The sequence below is a fragment of the Stenella coeruleoalba genome, assembly GCF_951394435.1.
Source record: "Stenella coeruleoalba genome assembly, chromosome: 6".
Lineage (NCBI taxonomy): Eukaryota > Metazoa > Chordata > Mammalia > Artiodactyla > Delphinidae > Stenella > Stenella coeruleoalba.
Window position 1 is genome coordinate 95,388,657 of NC_137151.1, and position 7,017 is coordinate 95,395,673.

The window sequence follows — 7,017 nt, forward strand, 5'->3', positions numbered from 1 at the left end:
TTACAAGATAAAGGTGGTTAGATTCAAACAAAGTGGTTGGACGGAACAATATGATGTATGGATTTGGAAGATAAACAATTGAGATCTAACGTAAGAAATATTCTTAGAGAGGGACAGACATATGGAACAGCCAAAATATTCAAGAAGATAAAGCTGAAAATTGAAAGGGTTCACCGTGTTCCAAGAAAAATTAATAGAGAATGATCAAGAATAAGACATGCTGTGGGGGGCTTCCCTGGTGGCACAGTGGTTGGGGGTCCGCCTGCCGAGGCAGGGGACACGGGTTCGTGCCCCTATCTGGGAGGATCCCACATGCGGCGGAGCGGCTGGGCCTGTGGGCCATGGCTGTTGAGCCTGCGTGTCCGGAGCCTGTGCTCCGCAGCAGGAGAGGCCACAACAGTGAGAGGCCCACATACCGCAAAAAAAAAAAAAAAAAAAAAAAAAAAAGACATGCTGTGGAATGTTGCTGAATTTTAAGGGTAAAGAAAGAATGCTACTAGCATCTAGACAGAAAAAAAGAGGGCCACCTACAAATTAAATAGTTTATTCTGGCCTCAGGCATCTCTTCAGCCACATTAGAGAATGGATAAAAGTGAGACTGTACAGTACTAAGGGAAAAAGAATATAACATGGAATTTTCTATGTAGCTGAAATACAATTTTAATGGATATATAACATTCCATGTGTATGGATGTACAATAATCTACTTGACTGGTCTATTATTGATGGATATTTAGACTGCTTCCAGAATTTTATTATTTCAAACCATGCTAAAATTAGTAAATATATATATATATATATTTAAATACATGCAAGTATACCTATAAAATAAATTCCTGGAAGCATAAGGGCTGAATCAAAGGGTTTATGCATTTTAAATTGTTCTCATTTTGCTAAATTGTCCTCCATAGAGATTATACCAATTTTTATGCCCAGTACCAGTAATGTAGGAAAGTGCTTGCTCACTACAACTCACCAATTTTCAAAAATCTGGAAAATAAGAGTAATAAAGGGATTTTTAAGTAATATTAATTAAATCAGTATTGTACTGGTATTCCACTTCTACTTCAGAAAGTTAAGAGAACTCCCATCCTAACAATGAGAATAAACTATTGATAGATAACCTACAAAATTATGTGTTTTCTTAAAGCCAATCAGAGAGCTGAGGATGCCAAAAAAAAAAAAGCTAATGAACTTAAATCCAGAAAGTGAATAGTCCTGCCTAGGACTCATGACTCCTTTCATCTTTGGCAGAACAGTAGGAAGAGAAGGAAACTGCTTGACAAAAAAAAAAAAAAAAAAAAAAAGGACAAAAGACAAGTGAACTACATCTTTAAGTCCTGAAAAAAGTTGGCCAAGAATTCTATACCCAATAAAAATATCCTTCAAAAATGAAAGGAAAATAAAATTTCAGACAGATAAAAACTGAAAGACTTTGTCCCACGCAGACCTACACTACTAAAAATCCTAAATATTCTTTAGGGTGAAGGAAAATGATAATATATAGAAACTCAGTTCTATAGGAAGCAAGAGAGAAATCAAAAAGGGTAAATATATACTGATAAACACAAAGAAAGTTTCAAAAATATACATGTGCATCTTTAAATTTCACTAAAAGAGTATTGATTCTTTAAAAATAAAAAATATAAAGCATATGTAGAAGTAAAATGTATAACAGAAGAAAAGATAAAAAGATGATAAATGGAAGTCTAAGTTGTAATACTCTTACATTGTTCATGAAGTACTAGAATATATTTGAAAATAGGCTTTATAAATTCAAGATGCATATTGTGATCTCTAGCACAATCAATAAAAAAAAAATAACACAAAGAGGCAAAACTAAAAAGTCAAGAGAGGAGAAAAAGTAGAATATATTAAAAAAAAACTCAATTTACCAGAAAGAAGGCAGGAAAGAGGACCAAAGAGTAAGTAGGAAAACAGAAAAAGAACACCAATATTTTGTGCTTAATCCAAACACAGAAAACAATTACAAAAACATAAGTGGATGATATAAATACTGTTAAAAGGCAGACTGTAAGACTAGATAACAAGTAGTACAACCCAACTATATGTAGTTTATAAGAAACACACATTAAACATAAATACAGATGAGTTAAAAGGAAAAGGATAAAAAGATATGAGACAAACATTAAGCTTATATTAATGTCAGACAAAACAGGCTTCCAGGTAAAAAGTATTTTCAGAGGTAAGATGACCATTTCATAATAATAAAAGGGTTAATTTATCAAAAAGACATAGCAATCTTAAATATGTATGTAATTAATAACAGAGCCACGAAATATGAGAAAAAAAATTGACAGAACTAAAGGGAGAAAAAGACAAATCTACAATCATAATTAGAGACTTAACACTCCCCCCAGAGTAACTGACTGAATAAGGAGACATAAAACATGTGGAGATTTAAAAGATCTGAACAACACTTTCAACCAACTTGACTTAACTGACACTTATATAAACCACTCCACCACCACCACCAGCCGAATACAAATTTTTTCCCCAAGGGTAACTGGAACATTCACCAAGACAAACCTTAGGATAGGCAGAAAACAAACAAACAAAAAATCTCAATAAATTTAAAGGTTTTGAAATAGTGCAGAGTATGTCCTCTGACACCAACAACGCTAATTTAGAAATCAATAGCAGTGATCTATTTAAAAAAAAAATTCCCAGATATTTGGAAGTAAAGTAACACATCTAAATAAATAACAGGTGACAGAGAAATTTTAAAATATTTTAAGCTAAATGATAATGAAAACACCCAAATTTGTGGGATGCAACTAAAGCATGCTTAGAAGAAAACTTATAGCTTTAAATACCTATCAATATATGAAAGTAAAAAAGGTACAAAATCAATTATTTATACTTCCACTTTAAGAAGTTAGAAAAAGAGCACAGTAAACCCAAAGTAGAAGAAACAAAATAATAAAAATAAGAGTAGAAACCAGTGAAATAGAAAACAAGCAAATAGAGAAAATCAGTTGGTTCATTTGAAAAAATTACTAAAATTTACATGCTTCTAGCAAGATTAAGAAAAAAAGAATAATATAAATGTGCAATATATAGTGGGCAGGAAGAGAATGCATATGATACAAAAACAACTTTAGCTTTATTGGAAATCTTTTATTTCTTTATTTAAAAAATATTTGAAAGAAATATGACACAATGTGAACAGTTGTTAATGTTGGCTGTTGTAACTGTATTTATTGTGGTAATTCAGTTTTGGGGCTTTGGTTTTTTTTTTAATCTAAACTAAATCCACACAAAAAAATTCTTTTAAAACCTAAAGTGTTATCTGCAAATGAGTCTACAATAGGAAAATAATAATCATAATAATTACATAGAAGGTGAATATTGGATGCAAGAAGTTTGAAAAGTCTGACTTCAGAAAAAAGGAAGAAACCTAACAGATGAATGAAAAACAAACAAGGGAAAAGGGGAATAAGGATGTTATTAAAGAACAAAAGCCAGTTCACATGAGGAAATCTTTCCAGTCACAGACATACTGAAAAGTCCTTCACACACCCCACCTGTTGTTGTTAAATAATAAAAATTTAAAGGAGGCACAGTGAGTACTGAGAAAGGTAAACTATAAAGGAAAGGGGAAAAAAAATTTTATTAAAATTTTTATGTACCACACAATGAAATAAAGTTTGACAGCACAGTAGAACAAAACAATACTGTTTAATATCTGATATTTAGTATTTTGATATTTTGTCCTAGTTCAGTCATTGGTATAAATTTTATTTTTATAATAAATATTTCTAATAAAAATATGGCTTCCTAGTTTTTCCACCAGTCTTAATGTTTGTAGTTTTTGCACTTTGGACTGGCTGATCTCTGAGCAACCACCTAACTCTAACGTTAATTACTGGTAATTAGAACAATGTCTTGCACATAACTGTTTTAATGTCAAGATGTACAATCATTTTGCACTATTAAATAAACAGAAATTTCAAAGAATACTGAGTACATTAGGCATACACAACGAATATAAAACGACTAAAAAGGCTGGTCATATAAAAATATATACATACTATTGGATGTTTATTTGGCCAATAAATGTATAATTAACTCCTACTAAAGGATGGGCACCTGTGGCTACTCCATAAATATTGATGTGAAGATAATTAAAGTAATATCACCTTACAGTACGTTGCCTGAGTCGTGACCAAATAAATCAATACATAAATACTTAGAAAAAACCCCAAACGATGGATAAACGTTATCTTCCCAATAAGCTATTTCACAGTGACCCAGAGTTTATGATTGCTTTCATGCTCTGTGCATCAAAATCATCTATTACATGAAAAATAATCCCACACCCTCTACTGGCAAATCCACAGCATCGCGGGTTAGTTGCCAGGATGGACTTTTTTTCCACTCTCCATCTTTCTCAGAGCATCAGGTATCTGACAGCTGACATCATTTGGGCATCTGACCAGATGATCCAGTTTCCACGAGCCGGACCGGTGCGTGGCGCTGGGATAAAGGCCTCAGGCAGCGAGATTTGTGCGCGGAACCCCTCGGGAGCTCGCGCCTTCTGCACTTTGTCTTAAACCGCACATTTACTTGCGTTTTGTTTTTACCCATTGCTAGCCATTTAGTTTGTAAGGAAGACATTCCCATTACAAAATAATAACATGAAAATAAGCACAACATAAAAAGGAGGTCAGCAGAAAAGCACCTAAAGGCCGTGAGCATCTGCTTCTAATGGAAGCGATCCGCACCTTCGAGAGAAATCACCCAAACAAGCCTTAGGCCCCTGCGCTCGTTCGCTCGCTACCCGGGGCGAGCGTGGGTGGAATCTCCCTTCGGCCCGAGGGGACGCTGCCACGCCTAAAACTACTCTTGGTCCGATCTGCCCAGGGTAAGCCCGGAGGAGCTCGGACAGGACCTCGTCCGGGAGCGGAGGCCGCAGGGGCCGGGGTCCCTAAGGGAACCGTGAAGGCCGGCGAGAAGCCCCGAGAGACCGCGTGCGCGCGTGGCGGTCCCCTCCCGCCGCCCCTTCACCTTGGGGCGTCGCCATGGGAACCAAGGGTTTGGCCTCCCAGCCTCCGCCGGGGAGGGCGCGGCCCTTCCTCCGCCCGGAGAGAGGGGGCCAGAGGAGGCCGCAGACACTCACCTCGACGCCGGAGCCGCGACGCGCCGGTCCTCCGCCGCCTCGGGTCGCGTTCGGCAGCTTGGAGGTCGGTCCCGGCGCCCGTTACCGCTGCCGCCGCTCGCGAGCCCTGCGCCGCTGCCGAGCCGCACCCGCAGCCGGTGCCCCTCCGCACCAGAGCGTGGAGGTGTCGGGCTCCGGCTGCGGAAGGCGGGAGATTTAAACCCCGCGGCTTGGCGAGCGCAAAAGCCGCGCTGCCCTCGGCGCCTCCGCCCCGGCGTCCGCGTTCACTCCGTTCAGGCTCTCGCGTAACCCCGCGGGAGCCACGGCTCTCGGCCGGTTCTTGAAGAAACTCCGGGACCCTCTCTGTTCCTCCTTTCCCGAATTCCTCTTCATTTAATGACAAACACCAAACCGGTCAGAACATCGGTATAAGGTACTGAGTGGGAGACGTCCGAGGCGTGGGGAAGTGGGGGGAATTCTCGGCTCCTCTTCTGAGTCCCGAGCCCGGAGCCCGGGTCCCCCGCCTCCTCCCAGCCCCACCGCACCTGCCGGGCCCTGGGCTGCCACCCCTCGGAGGACGGAAGCTACTGAGCCTCGGTCATTCCTGAACTCTCAGGCGCTTCTGAGCACCAGTGGCCGCACGCGGCAAAAGTTCACGTGCTGTATGTAACTTATTTTAAAGGTTTAAAGAGGATTAAGTTAATAACTGTTAATAACTGACCTCAAGTGTACATTTACATAAGCATAATTTTTCATAAATGAATCTTCGAGTCAAAGGTAAAATTTGCACCTAAAAACCTCAGAAAAAAATTGGAAATAAGGCAAAAGTAAAATTATGTTATTGGTGAAAGATAATTTAAACCCAAAGTGCTTTCTTTTTATAAAATTTATTTAGGCTGTGACGCGGTCTTAGTTGCGGCACTGGGGATCTTTGTTGCGGCATGTTTAGTTGCCGCATATTTAGTTGCGGCATGTAGGATCTTTAGTTGCGGCATGTGGACTTATTAGTTGCAGCATGAGAACTCCTAGTTGCGTCACGCATATGGGATCTAGTTTCCTGACCAGGGATTGAACCCTAGCCCCCTGCACTGGGAGCACGGGGTCTTACCACTGGACCACCAGGGAAGTCCCCAAAGTGCTTTCTTTTTAAAGGTGACACAAAAATTATCAACTATAATTTTACAAAATACGAATTAATCACAACTGTGACATATGGGCTAGCAAAGCAAAACGCTTCGACGCTTGAGGTGGTAACTAAAGTCTATAACATGAAAGACATAAAGATGTGGTGAGATTCTAGAATGTTATTACAAAGTATTTAACTTAAAGACCTGAAAAAAAGCAGGTTTAGAATAGGGAAAAGGGTAGGCTATTTATGCTACAGAGTTAATTAGGACTGAAAATATTAAGTCTGTAGACCAGGAATGCTTACCCTGAGATATATGGGGTGTCAAGGTGAATACATGATATAATATGCAAAATTTTGGCTTTTTTTTTTTGGGGGGGGGGAAAGAATCTAAGCTTTCCTCAGAGTCTCAAAGTCCAGATCCTTAAAAGGGTAAGAATTAATATTTGGCAAATATGACGATTGCTGTACTTCCTCGGATCTTTCCTGACTCGCTCATGCCAAGCTTGGTGTCCCTCTATTCTCAAATTCAACAACTGTACTGTATTGTAAGTACTTACCTGCCTGTCTCCCCCATTAGATGCTTCCTCGCATGCATTTCCATAGCCTTATCTCTTGGCACAGTGCCTAATACACACTCGGTTCTGAATGAATGTTTATTCAATCAATAAATGAACAGAAAAAAGATAGCTAATTGACAACTGAAGTATACAGTATTAATTACCTAAAACAAATTATTCTAATATGGTAAGCAAGATAACTTCCCAGT

General features: G+C 39.1%; 1 protein-coding gene across 2 annotated transcripts in view; it reads right to left on the reverse strand.

The window, feature by feature from the left end:
- Positions 1 to 5,356, reverse strand: part of ICA1L (islet cell autoantigen 1 like) — a 63,946-nt gene extending 58,590 nt beyond the window's left edge. The window contains exon 1 of one of the 2 annotated variants that reach the window (XM_079924498.1): positions 5,144 to 5,356. The gene's annotated coding sequence lies outside the window, so the exon portion shown is untranslated. The remainder of the gene's footprint in view (positions 1 to 5,143) is intronic. The other variant, XM_079924497.1, reaches the window with a different exon arrangement.
- Between the last annotated feature and the right edge of the window lie 1,661 nt (positions 5,357 to 7,017).